A 26762-nucleotide genomic window follows, 5' to 3' on the forward strand; every position below is an offset into this window, starting at 1 on the left:
TCAGACACAAACTTTCTTTAATGACATTTTTCTTCTGTTGGGCTTTGGGTCTGTAATAATTTTTCATGTTTTCTTCTCAGCCGAGTGAGATTGATACCAACACAGTAGGGGCTTCATTTTATTTTGTATTAACAAAGTTCACTCATCTCTGTAAAGCTGCCATCTAATTCTCTAAGATTCACAAGCAATATCTGCGTGTGGTGGTGGGGAGCTAGTGTCACAGAAGTCAACCAAAGAATGTAAAAATGGAGCTTACCATCCCAAAGCGAAAGATACCTCCTAGGGACCCTCAGATCTGGCTGATAAATGCAACAGGGAGAGTACAGTTCTTGCACTGTCTAAAGCCTGGGCAAATAGTCTCAATTAGACCTTAACCCAAACAGAAGAAGGAGGAGGAGGAGGAGGGGGAGGAGGAGGAGGGGGAGGGGGGAGGGGGGAGGGGAGGGGGAGGAGGAGGAAAGTCAAAGCCAAATGGGCCTGATAACACCCTACCCAGAATTTTGTCCAGACTTGAGACAGCACACACAAGAGGAGTGTGAATCTGCAAAGCAGACCCACCTGCCCTAGACACTGCTTCTGGGAAGAATAGAGAACACACTCAGGACCTCGGACAGATCCTCTCCAAGTATTGAAGAAACCTGTTGCCTTCCAACCGGGTACCTCACTCCACCTCTGCTAGCAGGAAAGGAATGGGTAGGGCAAGATCCACAGAAGTCTGCTTTGGGAAAATCACTTTTCATGGAAATCAAGAGTAGAGAAAAACATTCTCTCCAACAGACGGGACCTATCATGCTTCAGCACATTCACCAGCCTCAGAGAGCAGCCCTCTTAGCCTTTCCACAGCTATCACCCTGTGGAAAGGGCATATATAACTTGGCCCCATGACATTATAAGTACCTCTCCCCTCAAGGCCACATAAGCCACACTCACACACCCAAGTAGCTTCTGGGAAGAGTGAAATAGAGGACATGTGAAAATCAGAAAAAATGAGGACCTCAAAGTCTACTTTTATTTAATGGGGCTATTAATTATTTTTGGATTAGACTAAATAAAAAATGAATAAAGTTCCTTTATCCCACCCAAAATGTGGGCCTCAACTGGGATATTATTCAATAAAGTCAGAAAAGAAATGCATTTTCTCTGCACATCTGAGTGTGGAGAGGAAAACTGGCATCTACCAGATCAGATACAGCTTACAAAACCAAGCACATTATAAAACAGGGCAATAAAAATTAAAGTAGACCAATGAAATTAAAATCAACAAAGAGATATATAACTAATCTCCTGAGACAGTTAACACCAAAACTGACCACAAAACTTTGCTTCAAGTTTCAAAGAATTCTTAGCAACTGAAAAAAAAGTATGCAATTCAGTCAGTTGACTCCTCCTCCATTTATCAATTTGCACTTTCATTTTGAAAGCTGTGATTTCTTAATCTAGATGTTTAAAAGAAATAAAATTTGTAGACCAGGATTTCATAATGTAAAATCTACTCCTTGACTTTAAACTAGAAATCTCTGGAAGCTGAATTAACATTTAGACCACTAGGGTGCAATTTAGGAAATTATTCCTTCAGTGGCTCAAATGGTACCCCAATGGAATAAAAGATTACACTAAGTCTATGCTTTATTAAATTGTACCTTGGAGTTCTGTACTATTGGATAGTACCCTTCAGGTACCACAATTCAGCCGTTTATTGTTGCTCTCTGTAGAACTACCGGCAATTACCTATTAGTATGAGCTTAGAAGCCAAACATCTTTAAACCAACCTTGAGGGAGAAAAAGAAAGAGGTTAATTCTATTTGAATGAACACAAACATTGCTTCCCTAATTTGGTCCCTATTAGGTAATATTTAATGACACCAAGCATAAGAGATTAATTTCTAAAAGTATGTTAACATTTTATATAAATAAAAATGACTAATTGGCAGGTTCAGACGGATGTTGTTTAGTGTTTCAGGCACCTAAAGTCGATGATATCAATTTACTTCCTGAATCTAGGACTCCTTAAAATAAGCCTTGAATCTACACATGAACTCTGAGAACTTTTCACTAAGTACAATAGACTTTTGCTGTCCAATACGGCAGGCATTAACCACACGTGGTTATTCAAATTTAAATTTAAATTAATTAAAAATTAAGTAAGATTTAAAATTCCATACCTCAGTCACTCAAGACACTTCAAGTGTTCAATAGCCACATGTGGCTAATGGCTATCATATTGAACAGCATAGATATTTCCATCATTGCATAAAGTTCTCTTGACAGTACTGCTAATGTCTACAAGATACTTTTTACAGTAAATGCTAAAGTATTTATTTAATAATAAGGTAACAGTGAATTATATCTATTTATTATCTGTTTAAGACAGAAGAATTTGTTGCTTGTTTTTGTTTTAATGTGAACATTACATTTATTGTTTTATGCTTACACACACTCATTGCAACACTCAGCAAAAATATGTCCTAGCATCCTACTGTAATAGGGGCGGGGCAGGCGTGACCAATAGCAGTCCCGCTCAGCCATTGGTCAGTGTCACAGTGGACCCCTCCCCCAAGCAAGCAACGTTTAGCGAGTGAGCAACTGTCAACCAGCAACCACTAGTGGACTCGCTCAGCCATTGGTCTGCACTGCAGTGGGCCCCTCCCCGCTCCCCTTCCTCTGTATAAAAGGAGCCCAAAATTGGACTGAGGGAAGATGGTTTTTTGAGACACTAGTCTGCCATCTTCTCAGTCCACTAGCTTTCCGATTAAAGTCATTATTCCTTGCCACAACAACTTGTCTCATCTCCCGATTTATTGGCCTGCCATGCAGCAAGCAGAGCAAGCTTGAGCTGGGTAACACTACCATGTTCCTGGCTCTGTGTCTGGCACTGCAGATGCACATGAGTTCAATCTAGTGGAGGAGAAATTCCAGTAACAAAATAATTACAATCCAATGAAACAGGAGCTATAATAAAGGTACAGAAGTAAAAACCCCTAGTTTTTGTGGGGAAAGGAGTGACACTTTAGCTGGATCTCAAGCAGGATTAGGGATCCCAAATCCCACAAGAAAAAGATAGTGGGTGTTCAGGATGGAGGAAAAAGTTCATACAAAGGCATGAAGATATTAAAGTATAAGATGTGTTTGAGGACTAAAAGAGGCTAAAACACAGCATGAAATTAGTGGCAGAGGGCTAAATGGAAGGTAATGAGTTTAGAATTGTGAGTCAGGGCCAAACAGGAAGTACACCATGCTATGGAGGCCGGGCTTACTTTGCAGAGGCTATGGAATTAATGAAGGTTTTGGCATATAGCACATTTATGCCCTGAAGAAAAAATTAAACTAGCTTGTTGCAAAGGATGGCCTAAAGAAAATAAAAATGACTAAATGCATATGAGACAATTTAAAGTTGGAAATTTATACCACACAGCAACTCAACACCAGATGCCAAATAAAAATAATGTTCCTCTATACATATTCATGTTTATATATACACATATATAAACATTTATAAACATACTTATTGTTAACTAGACTTATTGTGCTACTTACTTTGCAATATATACAAATCATTATGTTATACACCTGAAACTAATATAATGTATATTGACTATACCTCAATTTAAAAGAAAACATACTTACAGATTATCAAAAATGAATATAATTGTAGAATGCTAATGAGGCTATATGGGTGTATTGGTATGTAACCCAGCCTCCAATTTATTCGTAGATCTGAGGAAGGCCGGACACACACACACACACACACACACACACACACACACACACACACACACACACACACACACCCCACACATAATACACACATCATTTATTAAGTTCTTACTCTATGTCAAGGCCTGTGTTAACTGCCATTCCCATATTATCTCATTTTAACCCTTAGAAACTACCCAGGAGATTGGAACTGTTCTCCCCATTTTAAAATTATGACCCAGACAGGTTGTATATCTTATCCTAAATCAGACAACTAGGAAGAGACAGAGCCAGACACTGTAGTCAGGCATATACAATTGTTTTGAGCCTGTGCCTTTAACTTCTAGTCAATATTGCCTTTCAGGATCATATAACATACTTGATTCATAGAGGTTCAGGTCCAGCATTCTTGAAATATGCTTAGAGAATGACATGAAATACAAAGAAAACATTAAAATGAAAGAAGAAGTTCTGATAAAGCTTGCTGCTCTAATACGTTCATCACACCTCAGTAATGGCATAGAGATGCATACACTGGACAAGACAATCATTTAAACAAAGATATATCATTGGAGGAAAAAGGATGGGCCCCAGTGACCTGACTTCAAAGCTCTCTTCTAATGGCTCTAACTAGAGGTGCAATAATGTAGGATAATATTAAGCAGAGTCCTCTTTGCACACATTTACTTCCATCTTGTCTCACCACGAGGGTAAAGATGCCTCTAAAGTAACTGTCCTAGCCACCCCATCACCTTACCTTCAGAGGCTGATGACAAAAGAAGTTCCACCTGGAACCCTAAAGAGGCAATCAGAGGTAAATGAGCTTTGTAGCCGGCCCATGCGAGAGAGCACAGAGGAAGAAAGCCATCTACCCCATAAAAATACTAATATTAAATGGGCAGGAGAGGAAGAGGAGGGTGAAGCGGTGGTGAAGGAGGAGGGAGAAGAAGCATAGTTCAAGAGCAGTGTTGGTGGGGGTAGGAGACTGAAATCACCCGTCATTTCACTTCTCAGCTTGAGCAACTACGGCAATCAACATTATTTTCTTCTACTGCAAAACAACTACACTGACAAATATCTTTAAAGCTTCACTCAGTTATTGGCAGCACACTGATAATTATCTTGATTGGTGGCTTGCTTTCCTCAACAGCCCATTAATACGGAGGAAAAAAGGCCATCCCTCGAGAGTTCCCATTGGCTGGAAGTGATGATACTGAACAGAGGCCCAGAGTCCTGGAAGACATCAAGGTTGTCCCTGGTATGGATGGATTTTATGACCTCTAGTTCACAAAGCCCTGCCTGCTTCTCCGTCTAGGCAACAGCCATAACATCATACAGACCCAAAGCACAGTCATTCCAGTTATTGTATTTCAACTCCATGGTGTCACAGGGCAGGAGGATGGAGGAACTGGGCTCCTTTCACAGGTGCAGCTTAAGGAATACAAACATTGAACAGATTTTATTACAGACTTGTCTGTTTTGGTCACGCAGCATGGCCCTCCTTCCTTAGGCTGCAATAACCCCAGATCTACGCGAAGCTCAAGGCAATTCATCAACATTGATCAATCTTAACTCACGTCTGGGGTAGAAGGGCGGGATACATAAGAGCTGCCAGAGCTGAACGCAATGCAAACAGCAAAGACAAGCATTTGTGCCAGAGAAACACAGTAAGGAGGATCAAGATAATCAGCTCTGGCTTAAACAAAGAAAATTAATTACTAATATTATGTCATAGGCTTTCAAATGTGTGTAGATATACAAGCATACATGCATCTAAAATATAAAACTTATTTTACCTTTTAATTCTAAACATCATACACACGTACACATACACACATGTGAACACACGCCAATTTTCTTTGAAATAGCAAATTCTCTTTCATAAGTGAATTGGAATTGGATTAACCTCTTAGACCTAAAAGAGACCTCAAAGATCATCTGACTCATCTGTCTGCATTATATTATTTTACAAATTTAGCCATGTTTATAGAGGTCTTATTGTGTGGCACACAACAAAAGGAGGAATCTGAGGACTTAAAGGGAATATCTTAAGATAAGTTACATAGGGGAAAAAAATAAAAAATAAATTAGAACAGTTTTCTGGCTTCCCACTATAGTATTCTCTCTATTATATCATGCTATCCTGCTCAGTTAGGAAGCAATTACTTGCAAGAAACAAAAAATCCTCCCTGGAGCAACTAACAAGCTTAACCAAGTCACCTCATTTAACAAAAATTCTCAAAGTAGGTGTTAGTTCACCAGGTTAACAATGCCAGGGCTGATGGGGTATTCCCTTGACCTTTTCATCATGTATGTCTCTAGTCACAGTATGGCTGCTGCATCTCCAGGCATTATAACCTCCTTTCAATGAGAAGAAGGAGTATGGGGAAAGGCAAAAGGCTCTTCTGCCTGTACTGCATTGGTCAGAACTGTGCTACAAGGCTAGAAATCTGCAAGAGAGATTGTGAAATGGAGTATTTAAAACTACTCACATTGCTGCCTCCAAAAAAATTAGGAATCTGTAAGCAAAGAATAAGGGGAGAATTAACAGTGTGTAGGCGGTTTATACTTTCTTCACACACACGGTCTTCCCAAGGAACTGTTTCACCCTTTTTAGAGCAGATGCAAGATTTCGTCTAAATCTAATGGCAAGATTGAATCCAGTTCTTTACCTGCCATTAGCTAGGATGGTGTGAAGAAGTAAACTTTATCTTCCAGCCAGGCTGTGCTGCTTCCCACTTACCTCACTCAAAACCTCCCCTTCCTATTGTCCTGTGGCTATGGGTATGAGGATACAGTCTAACTCCTCTGTGCCCACACATCACCCATAACCTGGAGAACAGACAGATGAGCAACGGGTGAATTGTCCTCCACGAAAAAAGGTGCTTAGCTTTTGCTTCAAATGAGAAGTATCAATAGTAGAGATAATAAATTATAAAAATTTGGAAGAAATTTTTGAAAAAATACTATAATATAGCACTTGTTTTCTCTCTCACATACACACATGCACAAACATGCGCACACACACACACACACACACACAATTAAAATAATCCTCCTACCAGCAAAAGGAGAAAAGTCTTAGTATGGATTTGGAGACTACAACACCAATTAACTATAATTCTTTGACAGAGGAGTGACTTATATTCGTCAAATAGCAATGATCTTAAAAAACAAAGATCGTCAACTAGAGATCTATTAGAGAGGATGAGAACTCTAAGTTCATCTATCTTTGTTTTAAAGTTAAAATATAATAGGAAATCAGACAAGCAAAAACTATTTTATATAAACATAATTAGTCACTTAGCTTCTTTAGAGCATGGTTTGTTTATAAAATGAGAAGAGTGCAGCATTTGGCCTCCAAAGCCCACTAGACACTGACTTACCCCACGCAGAAATCACTTCTTTATCAAGGCAGGGAGCTGGCCATTCAATTTCTTTTTCCTGCCTCTAGTAACAGGGTGTCATTACTCAATAAGGGAGCTGACTTCTTCTAGGGTGATCAGTTACCCGGGTTTGCCTAGAACAATGAGGTTTTCCAGGATTCAAGACAGTTGGTTCTAAAACTGGGACCGTTCCAAGCAAACCACTGTACCATTCCACTTAGAGCATGTTGCCCCCTGCCCTGACCTCATTCCTTCCTCCCAAGTCCTGCCTAAAAGGAGAGGAACAAGGGTGGAGCCCTGTATGTAATCAGACCCAATGACTAAAATGAATTCCTAGTTATTCAAAATGTCCTTCCACAGGTTCAAGGTTTTCATTACTGCTTATTATGCGACATCTGTTTCTGAAGGGAAATTTTAAGAACATAGCTCATGAGATGCACTTTGCTTGAAATTCTCCTTAGATTTTACCTCTGGCTACAAAGCAGCAAGCACATTTAGACAGACTCCATTCCCCCGCTTCACAGTTGTACCCAGTGGCCACAAGGCAGATGTATCCAACACGTTTGATTTGTTTTGTCATTTTGGGCACAAACTTAATTATGATAAACCAGTCTAGTTCTTTCTCACCCACCCTCCTCCTCAAAGTGGATCACACTGATAAAGTGTGATTTAAGTATATTTTTCAGTAATTCTAATAATTGACCCAGGGATATTAAAATAATATTTTCCTGTTCTACTTGTCATAACCTGTTGAGATAGCTTTCAAAATGTGCTACTGCAGGGAAAAAAAGAAATTTTATACATATGCTCTTGCTGAAATTTTCTGGCTCTGTGCCTCCCAGAAGACCAATGCATGAAATATTTATTCAAAAATGGAAATATTAAGAAGTAAATGAATTTAAGCCATCCTAATTACTTTACGGGCATTTCTCCACTGCTTAAAGAAACACCAAATTATCTTCAGTTCTGCATAGGCTGTGTCAACCAGCACATCTTGTTGAAATAGTGAAAAACTCCTCTCAAATAGCCAACTTGACTGATTTAATTCTATTTAAAAATTGTTCTCAGGATGAAGTAACTGGATTAGTGCTGCAGGAACAAAATAAGAAGAGGTAAAGAACTTTCAACTACATGGGACCTGGGAGATCATTCATTCTTTCACTGAACAAATATTTATTTATTGAGCATCTACCGTGTGCTAAGTGCTGTTCTAAATGCTCTGAACAAAAGAGAGTTTCTACTCTGTTGAGAGACAGACAACCACCCCTGTGATGGTCATGATAAGTAAATATGAAGAAAAACAGCAGGGTATTAACGACAAATTTTCTTATATCCTAAAGGAGGAGTGTTTCTCTGAGAAAATGACATCTGAATTGCGAGCTAAATTAGTTTGGGAGAGGAGCTAGGCCTGTCCCCTACTACCATCATCTTTACATGTCTAGACAGTGGTTCTGAAAGCACAGTCCCCAGACCAGCAGCATCAGCATCACCAGGGAACTTGCTAAAAAAAGGCATATTCTCAGGCCTACTCAGGATCTACCGAATATGCAGCTCTAGAGGTTTTCATAAATAATCTGTGTTTTAATAAGTTTTCCAGGTGATTCTGACGCATGCTCAAGTTTGAGATCCACTGCTTTTGACAATCATCCTTTAAGGTCTCATTCAAATGTTCCCTTCTCCGGGAAACCCTCCAAGATCTTCACAATTGAGAGTGATTCTCTCCTCCTCTAAAATCCTGCAACACATTACAGACAACCATCCCGAGGCACCTTGGCCCTCCTTTTTGTATTATACTACTCATGCGCCTGCAGTCCCTCCTTTGCTACCAGTCAGCTCCCTTAAGGCAGGGGCCCTGGCATGGTCATTTAATATGTCAATTTGACTGGGCCATGGGGTACCCAGATATCCCGCTAAACATTATGGGTGTGTCTGTGAGGGTGTATCTAGATGAGATCAGTATTTGAATCAGTGGACTGAGCAAAGTACATTGCCCTCCTGTGGGCAGGCATCATTCAATCAAAAATTGCTCAGGGCCTGAAGAGAACAAAACGCTGAAGGAAGGGAGAATTCACTCTCTGCCTGACCGACTGAGCTGGGATATTGGTCTCCTGCTCTCACACTTGGACCAGGACTTATACCATCAGTTCCCCTAGTTCTCAGGCCTTTGGAATTGGACTAGGACTACAACACTGCTTTCCTGGGTCTCCAGCTTGCAGGTGACAGACTGTGAGACTTATCCCCCATAATCACATGAGCCAATTCTTTATATATATATATATAGAGAGAGAGAGAGAGAGAGAAAGAGAGAGAGAGAGAGAGAGAGAGGGAGAGAATATATATATATATAAGGAATACTCTATTATTTAGGTGGGCCCTAAATGTAATCAAAATGTCCTTATGAGAGAGAAGCAGAGGGATATTTAATGCACACAGAGGAGGAGAAAGCAAATATGACCACAGAAGCAGAAATTGACTGAAGTGTCCACAAGCCAAGGAATGTCAGCAATCACCAAAAGCTGAAAGAGGCAAGGAACAGATTCTCCCCTAGAGCCTTCAGAGGGAGAATGGCCCTCCTGACATCTTGATTTCTGCCCAGTGAATATGGGTTTCAGATTGCTGATTTCCAGGACTAAGAAAGAATAAATTTCTGTTGTTTTAAGCCACTAAATTTGTGGTAGTTTGTGGCAGCCACAGGAAATTAATACAGATAGTAACAGCTAACCGTTGATGATGGCTTTTTTTTTTTTTTGCGGTACGCGGGCCTCTCACTGTTGTGGTCTCTCCCGTTGCGGAGCACAGGCTCCGGACGCGCAGGCTCGGCGGCCATGGCTCACGGGCCCAGCCGCTCCGCGGCATGTGGAATCTTCCCGGACTGGGGCACAAACCTGTGTCCCCTGCATCGGCAGGCGGACTCTCAACCACTGCGCCACCAGGGAAGCCCGATGATGGCTTTTTAATGTGACACCTTGGCTAGGCTGCAGTCCTGTTATTCACCCAGTCATTAATCTAGGTGCTACTGTGAAGGGATTTTGCAGGAGTACTTAAAGTCTCTAATAGTTGACTTTAAGTGAAGGACAGTATCTTGAGTGAGCCTGTCTATGTATGTCACTCGGAAGGATTTAAAAGCAGGACTGAGGCTTTCACTAGAGAGAAGAAATCCTGCCTGTAGGCAGCGGCTTCAGACCATATGCCGGTGAAGTTCCAGCCTGCTTGTGATCCTCCCTTCCTGACCCCATGTCCCTGGAGTCAAACCTGCCCATGATTTCTGCCTGCCCTGGTTAAATCCTGGCTGATATAGGCGTTAAGCATTTATTCTGCAGCAGGTATTATACATACATCATGTTATTAAATCTTCACAACAATCCCATGAGGTAAGCATGACCCATTATCCCATTTTATAAATGAGATCATTTACACCTAGAGGAATGAAGTGAATTACCCAAGGTCACACAGCTCACAGGGGGACAGAGTTGTCATCTGAATGCAGGCCATCTGATTCCAGAGTCTCAGTTGCTCTACCAAATGCCTCCCACCAAACCATGAATGAGTATGAGACAGAGCAGAAGAGGAATTGCAAGGAAATTTCCAGTGCTCTTAAATGTGTCAGGCTAATAAGGGGAAACAGCAAAGTAATTTTCTTTAAAATGAACAGGAGTCCAATTAATTTGGAACATTCAAGGCAGACTTGGACTGTTGAGAAGACAACTGTTTACTAAGTAATCTGAGAATGCCAACCGGGCTGGGTTCAAAGCTCCCCCACCTGGCAGGGTCTGTCAGCTGACCTTCCTCCTCTCACTTTCTCTCTGAGGCAGCAACCGGAACTGGACAGATGCTCCAGACAGCAGGGGACGAACAGCCCTGGTTATAAAATAGAGAAATTTAGGAGCCCTCCACTGGGTTTCCATATACTCTCTCATATTCATGAGAAATAGAAGAACTTTATCAGCATTTGCCCCAGGGTGCCAATTAAATATGCTAAGAACAAGATTTTCATATCTGGCATCTTGCAGCTGAAAAGAAATCTGCTCACCACAGAAGAGACCACTCAGCCCAGTTGAGAAGCTATTAAACAATGAAGTCGTTCTAACATTCTGCATTACAGAGAATTCAGCACAGGATGGTTCTAAGTCAGTGGGGATTAGTCAGTGGGGATAAGGATGTCCTAAAGAACCAGAAGGACCTTATTACAAGGGAGTTGATTGTCTAAGCCAGTCTTGCCTGTGTAAAGAGCACGGGCTTGGGAATGCATCAGAGCAGGGTTCCAGACTCAGCTCATTAAACACATGACTTTGGTAAATTACTTACTTTTCCACAAGGAAAATAGGCTATTGGGTTTTTCATCATTATTGCATAATGCATGCTCATTTAATAAATTCAAACAATATAGAGAACAAAGAAAAACAGTAAAGTTCACTCAAAATCTCACTACCCAAAGAAAACTGACATTAACCTTTTGTTGGGCAAGTCAGCTAACCTCTTTTTGCCTGGCTATGCTCATTGATAAAATGGAAATAAATGCAAATAGAGTCTGCCTCAGACACTGGAGAGGAGATGCATGAAATAAATCAGGTAAAACGTTTAGCACAGGGAGTAGCTAACGAGGCTCTCCCACTCTAGTGTGGGCAATGGCCGGTTTGTCAGGGTCTCTCTTGGTTGTAGCCCTGAATGTCCCACAGCCTGGGAAACCCCTCAGTCTTGGGCAATCCAGGATGGCTGGCCACCATGCCACAAGCCTAAAGGAAGAAAGACAGGAGTGAAGTATCGTATTTGTTGGAGTCCGGACAGTGCTGAGGGAGTACATGACAGCTATTTTAACCAGGAGGCATCATCATACATTTCCCCTTAGCTTCACTTTTATTATCTAATACAGGGTCCGCTTGGACTGAATGGTGGAAATCTCAGAGCCAGTAGTCCAATATCAGAAGGGTATCATCCTAGTATAGAATTGTCATTCATCCAGAAGCAGTTTTGATTTCCAGAAAATTGCATTTCCTTTCTGCCTGCCTACACCTTCAAGTTGAAGGACTGAGCAGAAGAAATCTTCCGAACTCCCCTGAGCTATAAGTTGCTCTTGACAAGCAGAAGGGAAGCCAAGCTCTTAGCAAAGAGGCCCCCTGTGGACCGCTGGTCCCCAACACCTTGCCAGGCCAAAGAACATCAATCTCCTGGCTCTGTTTGCTTTCAGCCTTTTAACTGCTCACATCTTTGGATGGCACTGGCTCAGCAGGACACAGTCTCATCATCATGGTATCAGTTCTGCCTTCAGAACTCAGCCTTGTTCTGACTTTGTCAGTGAAAGAAGCAGCAGAGACTAGAAAGGTATTTTCTTAACCAGACCCTTGGCCTGCTGATCTCTGCTCACCACCAGGAGCGTGTTCATCCCTAACATGTTAGATGGCTCACTTTCTGTGCCCCCAGTTTAATAAATCACTCACTTTGGGCATCCTGACAAATGTTCACATGATATTTCCTTTGGCTACAACTCATCCCATCCTTTCTAGTTATCAACTCAGCTCTTCTATCATCTAAACAAAGACCAGCCAACTTCTTTTGAGTTATGACCCTTCATTTCCCTCTCTTCCCCCATTATTCTTCACTTGGCTTCTCTCAATTACTCTTCTCTGCGCTTGCCTGGAGACACTTAATTATCTTGCCTCTGGTGCATTCAAACCTTTGGACTAACAAGTGCTCTGAGCCGTTTTTTTCCTTCTGGGAAACCAACTGGAAAGTCACCCAGATGTGCTGCCCCAGCTATATTTCAAATAAGCACCAGAGGATCTGGGAAAGAGCCTCCAACCTTCAAGGACATCTGGAGTGCCAACTGAGTATCCTTGAGTTTGAGTAATAACACACACATACACGCGCGCGCGCACACACACACACACACACACACACACACACACAGACTTCCACAACCTGGGGGTCCAAGTGACATTACATTAACAGTAATAATAAAAATTTCTCTGTCCTTGTCCTTGATGATGCCTGATCATGCAGAACCTCAGCCTCCGACAAAGACCTCCAAACCCCATGAGCATTTCTGGGGGTCCATTTATAGGTACACATGCAAATCAAGTCAGTACCACAGGGCTTTTTCTGGGCACACTGCCACCCCACTGCTATTTCTGTCTCCCCTCAGGTACTGTATTCTCCCAGCTGACAGCATCACTTACACTCTGGAACAGTCAACACTGAGAAGTGGTCTGTGGCACAGGAGGGTGGGAAAAATCAGCACTGCCTGGACCCTCTTACTGAGTGTAACATAAAGTGGAGAGAGTATGAATGAAACATTGCAGGTTTTCCTCTCTCTTCCTCCAGCTCAGCTCCAAGTCCATGCGACTGAGCTGGGCACAGACCTGAGGGAACAGCACCACATTCTACTCACAATCACAACCCCCATAGGCACCAATGACCACAACCATACAAATGGGTCAAATTCATCACGCACAGCTATTTCTCCCCTTAAGATAAGTTCCCACCCTGGATATTCCCCAAGCAAACAGATCTCCATCAGCTGCCCTCATGTTCCACCCTCTTTCCCCCACCTCATCCACCCCAGATCCCAGATTCCCAGGCATGCCTAAACCCCAGACGGGTAGATTTCCACATGTGTATATTATTTTTAAATGATTCCTCTCAAATCCTGAGCACAGGTCCTAGACACTGGGGTTTCAAAACTGAAAGAGATGCAGTACTACTCTCAAAAGGATGCATATTCCTAGATTGTTTTCCATCATCTCAGATCTGTGAATCCCCAAAGTACAGCATAGGACAGACAATGACAGACATAACAAGCCCAGGCGCTGGCGTGTTACGTTACATGGGCCTGTGTGTTTGCTTTTGTGAGTTTTCCCTGGAAGATGTTTGGTCACAAGACCTATTGAAACTATTAGGAGAAGTTGACCCTAATAATATGCAGAATTAACATAATAAGGAAAATGGCTGAAACAAATGGATCTTGACACTGCAGTAACGGCTTCTTCATAGGAACAAATGAATTCAGGAGCAAATAATGGAAATTAATGAAGGTACCACAGACAGAGCCCTCCTCCTCCTAAGGGATGAGTTTCATAGGGGCTGTCCTGACTTCAAGATGAGCAAGGGTTCTACAGAGAATCCTGGGACAGGATGCACAATTTGAATGGGAGAAGCAGCCACAGAGGCTGCACAGGCTATGAGCAGAGTCACTCCTCGAGGGAAGTGGTAAATTTACACAGCCTTTATAGATCACTTGGCTGATATTTCGATACCAACAGTCTATGTCTTTAAAGGCTATTTATAGCTTTAATGGTATTAAAGTGATTGAATTCCCTGGGACTCCTGAACTTCTATCTGTTAGTGAAAAGTATAAATCACCTTGACACCAGATTAGCCTATGGAGGTGTTTCCCCTAGAAATCAATAGCTCATCCTCAGTTATCTCCAGCTCTGGAGACTCAGCCCCACCAAAGCAGCATCAGCCCCCCCCCGTAGGAGTGAACACTTTTCAAGGAAACAGCAAAAATCATGCGGGGTGTGCAGGGAGGTGTAAAAAGTGGGGTTTTTATCATAACTTCCCTAAGGCAGAATCTGGGTCACCAACTTAAGATTTTCCATCTAAGACTTGCAGACACCTAACGTTACAGAACGAAAACATCCCATTCTCCCAGAACCTCCTTTCCACTGCACACTTATGGACGTCCATAGTGCACAGCACCATCCGACCTATGTGAGTGCATACTGTCCAGCCCCCCCGCCATTAGAATGTAAGCTCCATGAGGCAAGGGCTTGCACCTGTTTTGTTCACCAATGTATCCCAGTGCCTAAGGTAGTCCTCAGGACATGGGAGAGTCAATAAATACTTGTTGAATGAATGAAAGACAAGAATCATGGACTCTCAAGACTGAAAGGGAACTGCAAAGCCATCTGATGACCAAGCCCCTTTCTTTCACTTACTGACTCTGATAATAGAGGACAAGGAGGGTTACAGAGGAAATAATTCAGGGATGCAACTGGGAATGGACATGAGAAAATTGGATCTTCAATGCCCCAAGGGGAAGGGAAGAGGAGACCTTTTGGGGCCTGAGAACATAAATGCTCAGCCCCCTGTCTTGGTCTTCCTAGGGGGTCCAGCTAGAGAAGACGCAAGAAGATTTCCAATGCAGCACATGCTCCACAGTTGGTCAGCCAGCTATTTAGTGGCTACTTATCATATTCTTAGAGATAGGACTGATCACTTTGCAGATGCCAAGAACTGTATTAGGTACAAGGGATAAATAGTGAACAGGACAGACCCAATCCCTGCACTCATGGAGCTTACAGTCTCTGGGGGAAACAGCCACCCAACAGATCCTTACAGTTATGTGAGTGCTGTTAAGAGGAAGTGTCAGGTACCACAGGAACGTGTAAAAGGCCACCTGGGCTACATGCAGAATCAGGAAAAGCCACCTGAGGAAGCACCGTGTAAGCTCCTCCATAGCCCTTTAATGCTTAAAATGCAAAAGCAAGCCTGAAGATAAGAGCCAAAGGAATAGGAAAGAGAATGGAGTAGGAGGCCTTGGAACTGGACCTTGGACCTTCAGCTTACTCTGTGAGCTTGCGCAAGTCACTCCACATCTCTAGTTTCTTCATCTTGTCTGTACTTTCAAATTCTGATATTTTATCATTCGTGGAAGAAGAGACCAGCTAGTCAGTGTCCAGAAACATTAGATCAGAGGAGGTGTGATTCTTACCACAGGGGATATACGTGCTGGGGATGAATTACTTTGGTAGCTGGTGAGAGAAGGAAACAGGAACCACATGAGAAGGGGCTTGGGAGGGGAAGGAAGGGTGACTGCGATGGATGGGATTGAGAGCTTTGCCTGGAATGACCCTGGGAAGGAACTGAAAGACACCTGAAGCAAACCATTCTAACAGTAAATAATATTTGCTGGTGTTTAGAACTCTGACGCCTACACCATCTCATTTAACTCTCTAAAGAGCCTGTGAATTATGATTGCTTCTGCTTTGCAATTAAGAAACTGAGATTCAAAAGCACAGAGTCAGAACATGGCAAAGCAGAACGTATACGCAGGCCTCCCAGCTCTAAGCCGCTTTCTGAAGGGGGCTCTGGGAAGGTTCGGATCTCAGATGGAGCAGAGGGCATCTGAGGAGGGAAAGGTCACTGCCAGAGCCTTAGCCAAAACAGGCTAATGGGAAGCTGCCAGAGATGGGCACAGGAGCAGTAACTGTACTGTCTGCCACTCCCCACTCCCCCCAGTAAGGAAGGGAGGCTCCTCCTCCTTCACTCAACATAATGGGACTAGGACTGCAGGAAAGCCATTCTTACATTTATTCATTCACTCAACAAACATTCACTGGCAGTCTACTAGGTGTGATCCTAGCGCATCACTAAAAGAAAGCCACTTCCCTCAAAGCGTGCACAAGGTGGGTTAGCATAATGGATAATGGCACACTCTACCTCCATATGAGTCCTAGCTCCACTATTTACCAATTTTGTGACTTTGAGTAAGGCTTCTTAAACTCTCTGCCTCTATTTTTTCATCAGCAAAATGGGAATGATGACAGTACCTACTCCACCAGTGCCTGGGGATTAGGTGGGTAATACACAAAAATCACTTTATACTGTCCCTAGCAAATTTGAAGGACTCAGTGAATGTGAACAATCATTATTGTAACATAAGATGTGTCCTGAAGGAAAGGCAGAAGTTTGTCAGAGAAACAAGGAAGGTGACAGTGAGGCCAAAAATATATAAATATAATTTATAAAGTCTCAGCATGAGAATGCTTGGGACATTCAAGGAATCAGAGTGGAGTCCAGGGTACAAGTTTGGCGGCAACAAGAGATGGAGCTGAGAAGGTGAGCAAGGCCCAGTCCATAAAGGACCTTTAAACCCCACTGAGGAATTTGGACTTTATCCCTGAGACACTTTAAGCAAGCAAATAACATGATCTGATTTGCATTTCACAAATATACTGTTGTCTTCTGTCGTAGGTCGGGTTTCCCAGGAAGGGGCTTTACGTTGGAGATTAGCTTGCAGATGTTTATTAAGGAGTGCCCAACACCTGTGAAAGGGGGAGGCTGGAGGCTGGATTGAGCAAAGGGAAGAGTTGGGCTGCAAGGCCATCCCTACCAATGTGCTCCTGGCCCTCAGGGTGATGAGGAGCCAGAATGCCCTTCAGAGTTGTCCCAAGTTGAGGTGAGAGAGCCAAGACCTTACACCCTGTGTCATACAGTCACTGGACGTGGGCCACACCGGGTAAGGGGACTGACGTTGAGTGAAGCGGCTGACCTTGGGTACCCCTTGCACCTGAGGCACCAAAGTGCTGACAGCTGAAGGATGTTGAAGATATCAATCCCAACAGCTGGGGCAACCAGACCCTCTTTGAAACAGGGTCTGAGCAGTGATACTCCTTGTCTACCACACCCTTCTTATTAAAAACAAAGAATCACAATAACATACCAGGAAACCAGGAAACCGAGCCAGAGGCCTCAGATGCCCTGCAGGAGTATAGAGCCAGGCAAAGCAGCTTGCACATGAGGCCACTGTACACACACACACCAGTGTCTAAATATAAAGGATTCCTAGGAGAGAGCATCACCCTTTTTTTCTGACTAGGTATACCCTGCAGCTTTTCCTTTCTCTCTAGGGCTTCAGAGCCTTTCCAGCATAGACGGTTTTATTCATGATACTTGAATGATACCTGCAAAGAAAAAGAGCCCAGCCAGGGGAAAATGAGAAGCTCAGCTAGGGATCTTCAGGCTCCTTGATATATTTCTTACTCTTCTTCCGGGCAGAAATTTTCATTTACAAAATTCCTACAGCTCTATTTGTCTTATGTTAGTTTTTCATTATTCCCATTTTTTTAAGCACACACATGCTTGGGACAAATCATTTTCTCTGATTCATGTGTTCAATTAGTGTGGATATTAACTTGAGCTGCCTGACCCATGGCAGTGAGTAAATGGGCACCTCCAATTCTGAAGTTCCCTAAACTTTCCAGTATTAACTTAGCCTTTCAAGGGCGTCAAAGCGCTGGCACAGAGGATGACTTCTGTTTTTCTTTTTTAATTTATTTATTTAATTTATTTTATTTTTGGCTGCATTAGGTGTTCGTTGCTGCACACAGGCTTTCTCTAGTTGCAGTGAGCAGGGGCTACTCTTCGTTGTGGTGTGCAGGCTTCTCATTGCGGTGGCTTCTCTTGTTGTGGACCCCAGGCTCTAGGTGCACAGGCTTCAGTAGTTGTGGCTAGTGGGTTCTAGAGCCCAGGCTCAGTAGTTGTGGCGCACGGGCTTAGCTGCTCCGTGGTATGTGGGGTCTTCCTGGACCAGGGCTCGAACCCGTGTCCCCTGCATCGGCAGGTGGATTCTTAACCCCTGCGCCACCAGGGAAGCCCAGGGGGATGACTTCTTAATGTTTCTATTTGTGTGATCTAGAAGCCTGAGAGTTGCTGGTTTCCTTTAAGCTTGTAAACTTTCTGGGATGAGCTAAATCACAAGTGACGGGTCAGGAGAGTAAGAGGCAGCATCCACATCACATCAGAAACAACAAAAACAAGAGTGAAACAAGACTAAGGGCCTCAGGAACCTGGAATGGGTGTTGAAGAGCAGGAAGGTATTTGGGACCACATATCCTATTCCCTCATTTTTCAAAAAAGAAAAACACAAAGCTGAGAAAGTTTGAGTGAATTGCCCAGATTGCTCAATGAGTGTTAGTGGCAGAGCTGAGACACAAATTTCTCGGCACCCAGTCAGCACAAGGACCTTTCTCTACTCCACCTACAGGAGAACAAGAATGGAGTATTGGGACATTTGCTGGAGTTGGAAATATTTCAAGGCACATCTGGGCAGGAAGTTATCAGAAATATAATCATACTTTTTTTTCTGACTATTCAATTAGTAAGAATAATTGTTCTGTCTCCAAGGACCATAGAAAGCAATACAAAAAGCTTTTAAGAGATAAAATCATGTTTGCATGTCCTTAAAATAGTATATTTCTCTTAACTCAGCTTCTTCCTCCTAACCAGTCCTCACTGGGGTGGGGTAGGGAGGTCGACTGGCTCCATGGGACTGATGTCCATGTTCCATATTATCCTTCAATGAAGACTCCATAGGGTGTGCTGATCCCCAGAAATAAGTATCCCAAAGGAGCATGAAAGTAATAAATTTTAACATATGTCTTATTCCATATAATATGGTCCTTCAATGATGAAGGCTGCATGGGTTGTACCTGCTCAAGGAGAAATAGTGACAGCTTGAAAATGTTGTCCTGACCTGAAAGAATAGTGTAATAAGACAATGATGACCTTATTTTCCAAACCAAAAATCAGGACACAAAGTCTAACAAAGAACTTTTTCCACTTCTGGGAATTAGGCTGTCTGAGAGATGTAGTTTAAATGCCAAAATATTGGCATTTCTGGGACATTGATAGTATATGGAAACAACAGGACAGACTACTTGAAATCACGACTGCCCTGAAAAGTCAAAAAATATCATCCTAAAAGAACTTGCCTAAAATACAGTCTCGAGACCCATAGAGACTAAAAACAGGAGGAGTGGACGGGTGGAGCAGTTTCTAAGAGTTCAAGGAGAGATCAAATGAATCTTGAGTATCCTTAGGTGCAGAAAGAGGGGAATAAAACAAGTAAAACAAATACCATTTACCCAAATCAACTGATTCTTTTTTTAAACTCTCTGGTTTAAAAACAAATTGTGTCAAAAGATTTCGAGGTAAAGAAATCAAAATACCCCCTTGATTAACTATTTAAGTGGAAGATTAATCCACACATATCTTTTCTGTTATGCTCTTTTAATTACAAGCAACAGAGACCGACTATTACCCTAAAAATGGAGGGTGTTAATTTATTAAAAATGAATATATATGGATTATTAGACCTCTCCTTCCATTTCAGCTTTAACTCTGGCAGCAACCAACTTAAACTAACAGGTGTTTCAAGTTTCAAATTTAAATTCTCAGAAGAATGTCTGATTCCCACCCTCCTCTTATCTTTTCACACCAGTTCATGTCATGGGTGGCTGACCCAAATCTGGGTTTTTGCCCACCCTGGTCTCATAAATCATGTCCTAAGCGGTATTCTGGGCTTGCCAGTTTCAGTAAGAGGGACTAGCAATGTGGAAGTGTCCTGCACCACTCTTAAGACAAAGTTATGGATGCCCAACCTTCAAAGAGAATTTTGCAACTCTTGTTCCATCCCAGGTTCACCCAGCTGTTCCAGATGTACCCACACCTGCCTCCGGACAGCACCATCCATTCAGAATGTCTTTCAGGAGACAGGAGCTGGTTGTACTTCCCTCCACCCTCAGGGGGCGCCGAAGTACTTGTTCTGTGCCTGCAATAGCTAGGCTACGGCGCCTCCTCTCGTGTGTCCTCTCAGATCAGCAAAACTCTCATAGAGCCCGTTGGCCTGTCCATCCTCCTCCAAGGAGGAGGCCACCTATAGCAGAAGCTTTTGGTGCCCAACTCAAATTATCTCAGCCCCTCCCACATCCCACCTGTGATCAATTCCCATACTCGTCAGTGACATCCTGTGACTCGCTGCCAGGTGGAATTCCCTGGCTAGGAAGCATGTTCAGCCCCACAGGGCAAGACAGGCCAAAAGTGCCAAGGACTGGCCCCCCCCCAATGAGAGATAGAAACTGGTGGATAAATATTTCAGTTTCCTCACTTCATTGGCGAAAGAGCTCTGGGCTGTGTTCTACACAATCTCTCAGAGGATCCACTGTGGGATTGAGTTTCCATTGCCCATAGTGGCTGAATACACCCTTTATTAGCTTTTTCCCCTGCGCCTCTCACTTCTGCCCCAGTCTTCCTGCTGTCACCTCTCAAAAACTCCATTTTCACCCAAATCCTTGTCACAGGGTCTGTTTTTGTGAAAACAAGACAAAGGTAATAGTCAAGGGACCATTTCACCCACCATCCTCAATCTGCTGACACTTCCCACTCCAACATCTTGCTCTGACATCTTGCTTTGAAAGATTCTGAACACGATCCAAGTTCCTAAACTCAGACCAGTCCTGTGAAGACAGTTCTCCCCAGAACTAGTCCCTCTCCTCAAATCTTGCGTTCCCTAACCTGGATTCCACAGTGGTATTTTACTTCATTTAGTCTTAACACTTCTAAGCTTCCCCCAAAAGAATGAAGTTGGCTGCATGTTCTACTCCCAGAAGCTCACTGGTTTCTCCCACCAGATGCTTCTTGCCGTGAGCTCTTCCCCAAGATGTCATGATGTCAGCAGTACTAATTGATGTCACCTCCATGCTAAGGACACATGGAAGACACTGTCATTTAGCTACCTAACAGCCACTGCCAGCACCCCTTGCTTTCCCCCTACCACAGAAACTGAAAAAGGCAGGAACTTGTATTTACAGCCTCTCTTGCAGCTAAGGGTTCCAAGGAGCCTATTCCTGCAAATAGACATAAGGGGATTTCTGAGATAGCTTTTTCCTCCCCCATAAAAGAAAGGAGAATGACCCTCCTCTCTCTCTCTCTCTCTCTCTCTCTCTCCCCCCCCACCCCGTGTGTGTGTGTGTGTGTGTGTATGTGTGTGTATGTGTCTGTCTGTGTCTCTCTTCCCACCCCCTTGTGTTGTGTGCGTGTCACACACACACATGCGGGTACCCTCCTGTCTTATCCTCTGGACACAGCGGCATACAGAAGAGGTTTCTAGGGCTACAGAAGAAATCCTGTAACCATGAGAAATACGATAAGCCAAGAGAACTGTGAGATGTCAACTCAGTACGCTGACATCATGGAGCTAAGGAATGAACACCAGGACTGTCTCACTCCAGGCTTCTTCTCTGGTACACAAGTGTCTTTTGGGTTAGTCCACTGTTGGTGGAGTGACACTTGCAGCCAACACTTTTCCCAACTGACACAGGGCAGAGCCACGCAGAAGCTGTACAGGATTCTCCCTCAAGCAACAGCTATTTATTAACTACCTAGTCTTTGAAAACCATGATAGGAATAGAGAACATGTATAAAGCAAAGTCACTTCACAGGATTAGAGAAACTGTGGGGCTTCCCTGGCAGTGCAGTGGTTAAGAATCCGCCTGTCAATGCAGGGGACACGGGTTCAAGCCCTGGTCCAGGAAGATCCCACATGCCGCGGAGTAACTAAGCCCGTGCGCCACCACTACTGAGCCTGCACTCTAGAGCCCACAAGCCACAACTACTGAGCCTACGTGTCACAACTACTGAAGCCCGCATGCCTAGAGCCCGTGCTCCACAACAAGAGAAGCCACTGCAACAAGAAGCCCGAGCACCGCAACGAAGAGTAGCCCCCGCTCGCCGCAACTAGAGGAAACCCACGTGCAGCAACGAAGACCCAGCACCGCCAAAAATAAATAAACAAAAAATAAATAAATTTATTTTAAAAAAAAGAAATTGTGATAAAGAGGCTGCCAAGTGGTGGGATCAGCTGAATGTGCTGCTGCAGGGGCTCGCGGGAGGGGAGGCTGCTGTGGACCACAGCGGGAGGGAGAGGCTTCCTCAGCTCAGAGGCACATAGGACGTAAATAGATGGAGAAGAGAATTCCAAGCAAGGGAAGTCACGTAAGCAGTGATGCTTGACATAATTTTGTAAGACAACGTGGGAAAAGCAAGTCAACCAATGTGGCTGCAAAACCCGGTTGGTGTTGGATGCCATTGAGCCCCCAGCACTATTCTTGTGAACGCCAAGGCTACAGCCGTTAACATATGCTAGCAGGGAAAGGAGGTGGGGGCATCATCTCAGAAGGCAGGGATCACAGGCGTGGCCCGTTCTAAGGAAATAATAATAATAAAATGACCATTTATTGAACACTGGAGTTAGTCACTACAGTAAATGTTTTGCACAAATCATTTCATTTAATGCTCAGTACAATCTGACAGATGGGAATTACATTACTGGTTATTGTGGATAAGAAAACTAGGGTCTCAAAATGTTTTTAAAATTTACACTGCTAGGGAATTACCTGGTGGTCCAGTGGCTGGGACTCGGTGCTTTCATTGCCGAGGGCCCAGGTTCAATCCCTGGTCGGGGGGTTGGGGGGGGGACTAGGATCCCACAGGCCTTTCAGTGAGGCCAAAAAAAAAAAACTAAGCTAAAAGTAAATTACACTGCTAATAAGAGCCAGAATCCACTTTCAAACTCAGGTCACCCCTTGATTCTGATGCTTAGTTAGACCTGCGCTGGGTGCCCTGCGCTTGGGCTTCCCCAGTCCTCTGTGCTTCCATCTATCACAGCACCTGCCACACAGACTTGCTGACTTACCTCCTCCACTAACTTCAGACAACCTAGGGACATGGATGGTGGCCCATTTACCTGGCGAACCCCACGCCCTCCCGGTGCCTCAAGAGTTCCTGGACCATAGCCACATTGATAAACGTTTGCTGAATGAATGCAAGTCTTCACTCTTCGGTGTTGGGTTGACTCATAAATCAAGACAATCTCGTTAGGTTTAAGGTATAACATCCTGGCAGAGGCAGGTAAAACTAAGGCATGAGTGGCTGGCTTTGGCCAAGTCAGCTGAGAAGGCTCCTTCCTCACCACATAGCCTCTACCCTCACCACCAACTCAGTCCAAGACTGAAAAAAAAGCTTTTATACGGAGAGCAGATTGCAGGGCTGGTGAACACCAGCAGGACTCTCCCCAGAGCACCATGTGCTGCTTCAGAATCCACGAGGGACCACAAGTGCAAGGGCAAAAGTGAGCCCAAAAGGATCAGTGAGGAGATGGCCTTATCGTAGGGCTGCTCTTCATCACCAGAGGCCAGGCTTAAACACAGCCAGCTTAAATTTCATCCAGGTTGACTGAAGTCAGAGGAAAGGAAAGATATTTAGCCGCAATACTTATCCAACAGAAATTCACATAATCCAGACTAGTTTTGAGCACTTTCTATAACCCAAGACAACAGGGACACAAAGTTAGAGAAAGCTGCTCACCGCCCTCTTTGTAGTCCGACCTCACCAGGCCAACCACCAAGCCAACAACTAACATTCAGGGAAGGGATGCTTTATTAGAGGAGTGCTAATAAGGAAACGCTGGAAAAGGGCATCTCACCTATACTTTTTCTACCAAGCTTTATTGAGTACTTCCTCTGTACAGCGCACTGGGCTGGAGACAGGGGTATGAAAATGAGTCACAGACTCCCCATCTACAACTTCCTAATGGAGGAGGCTGATACAGAAACTATAACTTCCTATAATGTGGTGCGTGGGCACTGAACGCTGCAGGAACGAAGAGGAGGCTCACTAAACCCAGTGCTGTCCAACAGAAAGCAGATAAACACATGAGTGATTGTAAAGATTCTAACAGCCCAGTTAAGAAAGGTAAAAAGAAACAAGTGAAATTAATTTAATATTTTTTGTCTAATCCAATACCTAAAATATCATATCAACATGGAATTTTTTTAAATTTCCAGTGTTTCCGTTTTTAACATTAATTGCAATTAAGAATTCAGTGCCTCCATCCCACAAGCCACATTTCAAGTGCTCAGTAGTCATGTGTGACTGGCGGCTACCATGTCAGGCAGGGTGGAGCTAGAGGAAATGACACCTGAGTTGGGTTTTAATGAATGACCAAGAGTTATCAACACAAGGCAGGGGTGGCATTTCAAGTAGAAGGATCAGCAGGTGGGAAGACAGATCTAGAGCGACGAGAGCAATGAATGTGGCAGAAGAAGAAGCCAGAGATACAGGCAAGGATAAAATCAACTATATAATACTTTCTATGCTGAGCTGAGGAGTTAGAATTTATTCTAGGGAAGTAATGGGGAAGGTGTATTAGCTTCTTAAGGCTGCCGTAACAAACTTCCACAAACCTGGTGGCTTAATAGACATTTATTCTCTACAATTCTGGAGGCCAGAAGTCTGAAATCAAGGTGTTGGCAGGGCTATGATCCCTTGCGGGGTGGGAGGGGAAAACCCTTCCTTGCCTCTTCCAGCTTCTGGTGGTTCCTGGTGTTCCTGGCCTGTGGCAAACATAACTTCAACCTCTGCCTCTATCTTCACACGGCCTGTTTCACTGTATCTCATCTCCCCTCTCTCCTCATAAGGACACTAGTCATTGGATTTTAGGGCCTACCCTAAATGCAGGATGATATCATCTCAAGACCCTCAAGTTAATTACATCTGCAAAGACCCTATTTCCAAATAACGTCACATTCATAGGTACCAGGAATTAGGACGTGGACATATCTTTGGTAGGGGCAGAGTTGGGATTGGGGGGAGTACAATTCAAGAAGGTTATTAGCAAGGAGGAGGGGCTATCAGATTTGTTTGCAGAAAGATCAGAACAGTGGGTTAAATTTACAAGGCAAATAGCACGAGCCAGGTACTACGGTAAGCCCTTTACAAGGATTGTCAGTTTTAGTCATTACTTTAAAAAAGATACCTATAAGGCAGGTACTCAGATACATAAACTGAGGCTTAGAGGAGTTAAATCACTTGCTCAAGATCAGACAGCTGGTAAACAGTAGAGGGTCTACTCTCTCTCATAGGCCCTCTGACGCCAAACTCAGGCTCTGGGCCATTTGGTTCCATGCCGTATGCTACCGGGATTCTCCCCATTACCCGGTGCCTGAGAGATGTGCCTCTTCTGCATCACCCATGGATATTATGGATTGACTGTTATATTGCAAACGCCTTGCAGAAGTCCCAGGCGAGAAGAAAACACAAAGGCAGATGAGAAGTAGTCTCAGCCCTCAAGATGCTCACTCAGGGTCCAGTAGGGGAAACCCTGTAAACTAATCAACTCCACACACATCATCACACTACAAACTTGTATCAAGGGACTAAAAAATAATCCAGCAATGCTATATAAATGAACTCTCCTTTAGCTACTGATTGAATTCATCTTCTCCAGTTCTAACTTAACGAGATTGAGACTAACTTCTCTATTTCTGCCTGACTGAACTATGAGAAGAGTGCTATTGGTTTACACAGGGTAGATATTCCAATAAAAGAAAAGCATTATCAGTTCCCCCCTGAGGTCCAAAATTCCAAGTAACTTTGAGAAGAGGCAACCGGAAGTCCCATGTTGACCAGACACCAAACCCCTTAATAGCAGTCTTTTTTCCTCATGTTTTCCCAGATTTATTTAGGTTCAACTGACAAATAAAATTGTGTATATTCAAAGTGTCCAATGCGATGATTTGATATAAATATACATTGTGAAATGATTACCACAATCAAGCACTTCTACATTTAAGTGCTCTAATGTTACATGCGTATATATTTACAATTGTTATAGCCTCTTGATTAATTAATCCCTGTATCATATATGGCCTTCTTTTTTTTTTTTAAAGAAGATGTTGGGGGTAGGAGTTTATTAATTAATTTATTTTTGCTGTGTTGGGTCTTTGTTTCTGTGCAAGGGCTTTCTCTAGTTGTGGCAAGCGGGGGCCACTCTTCATCGCGGTGCGCGGGCCTCTCACTGTCGCGGCCTCTCTTGTTGCGGAGCACAGGCTCCAGACGCGCAGGCTCAGTAGTTGTGGCTCACGGGCCTAGTTGCTCCGTGGCATGTGGGATCCTCCCAGACCAGGGCTCGAACCCGTGTCCCCTACATTAGCAGGCAGATTCTCAACCACTGCGCCACCAGGGAAGCCCCACATATGGCCTTCTTTGTCCCTTGTTACAGTTTTTGAGTTAAAGTCTATTTTTCTGATAGAAGTATGGCTACTGCTGCTCACTTTTGGTTTCCAT

Source organism: Globicephala melas, chromosome 8, assembly GCF_963455315.2.
Source record: "Globicephala melas chromosome 8, mGloMel1.2, whole genome shotgun sequence".
NCBI lineage: Eukaryota > Metazoa > Chordata > Mammalia > Artiodactyla > Delphinidae > Globicephala > Globicephala melas.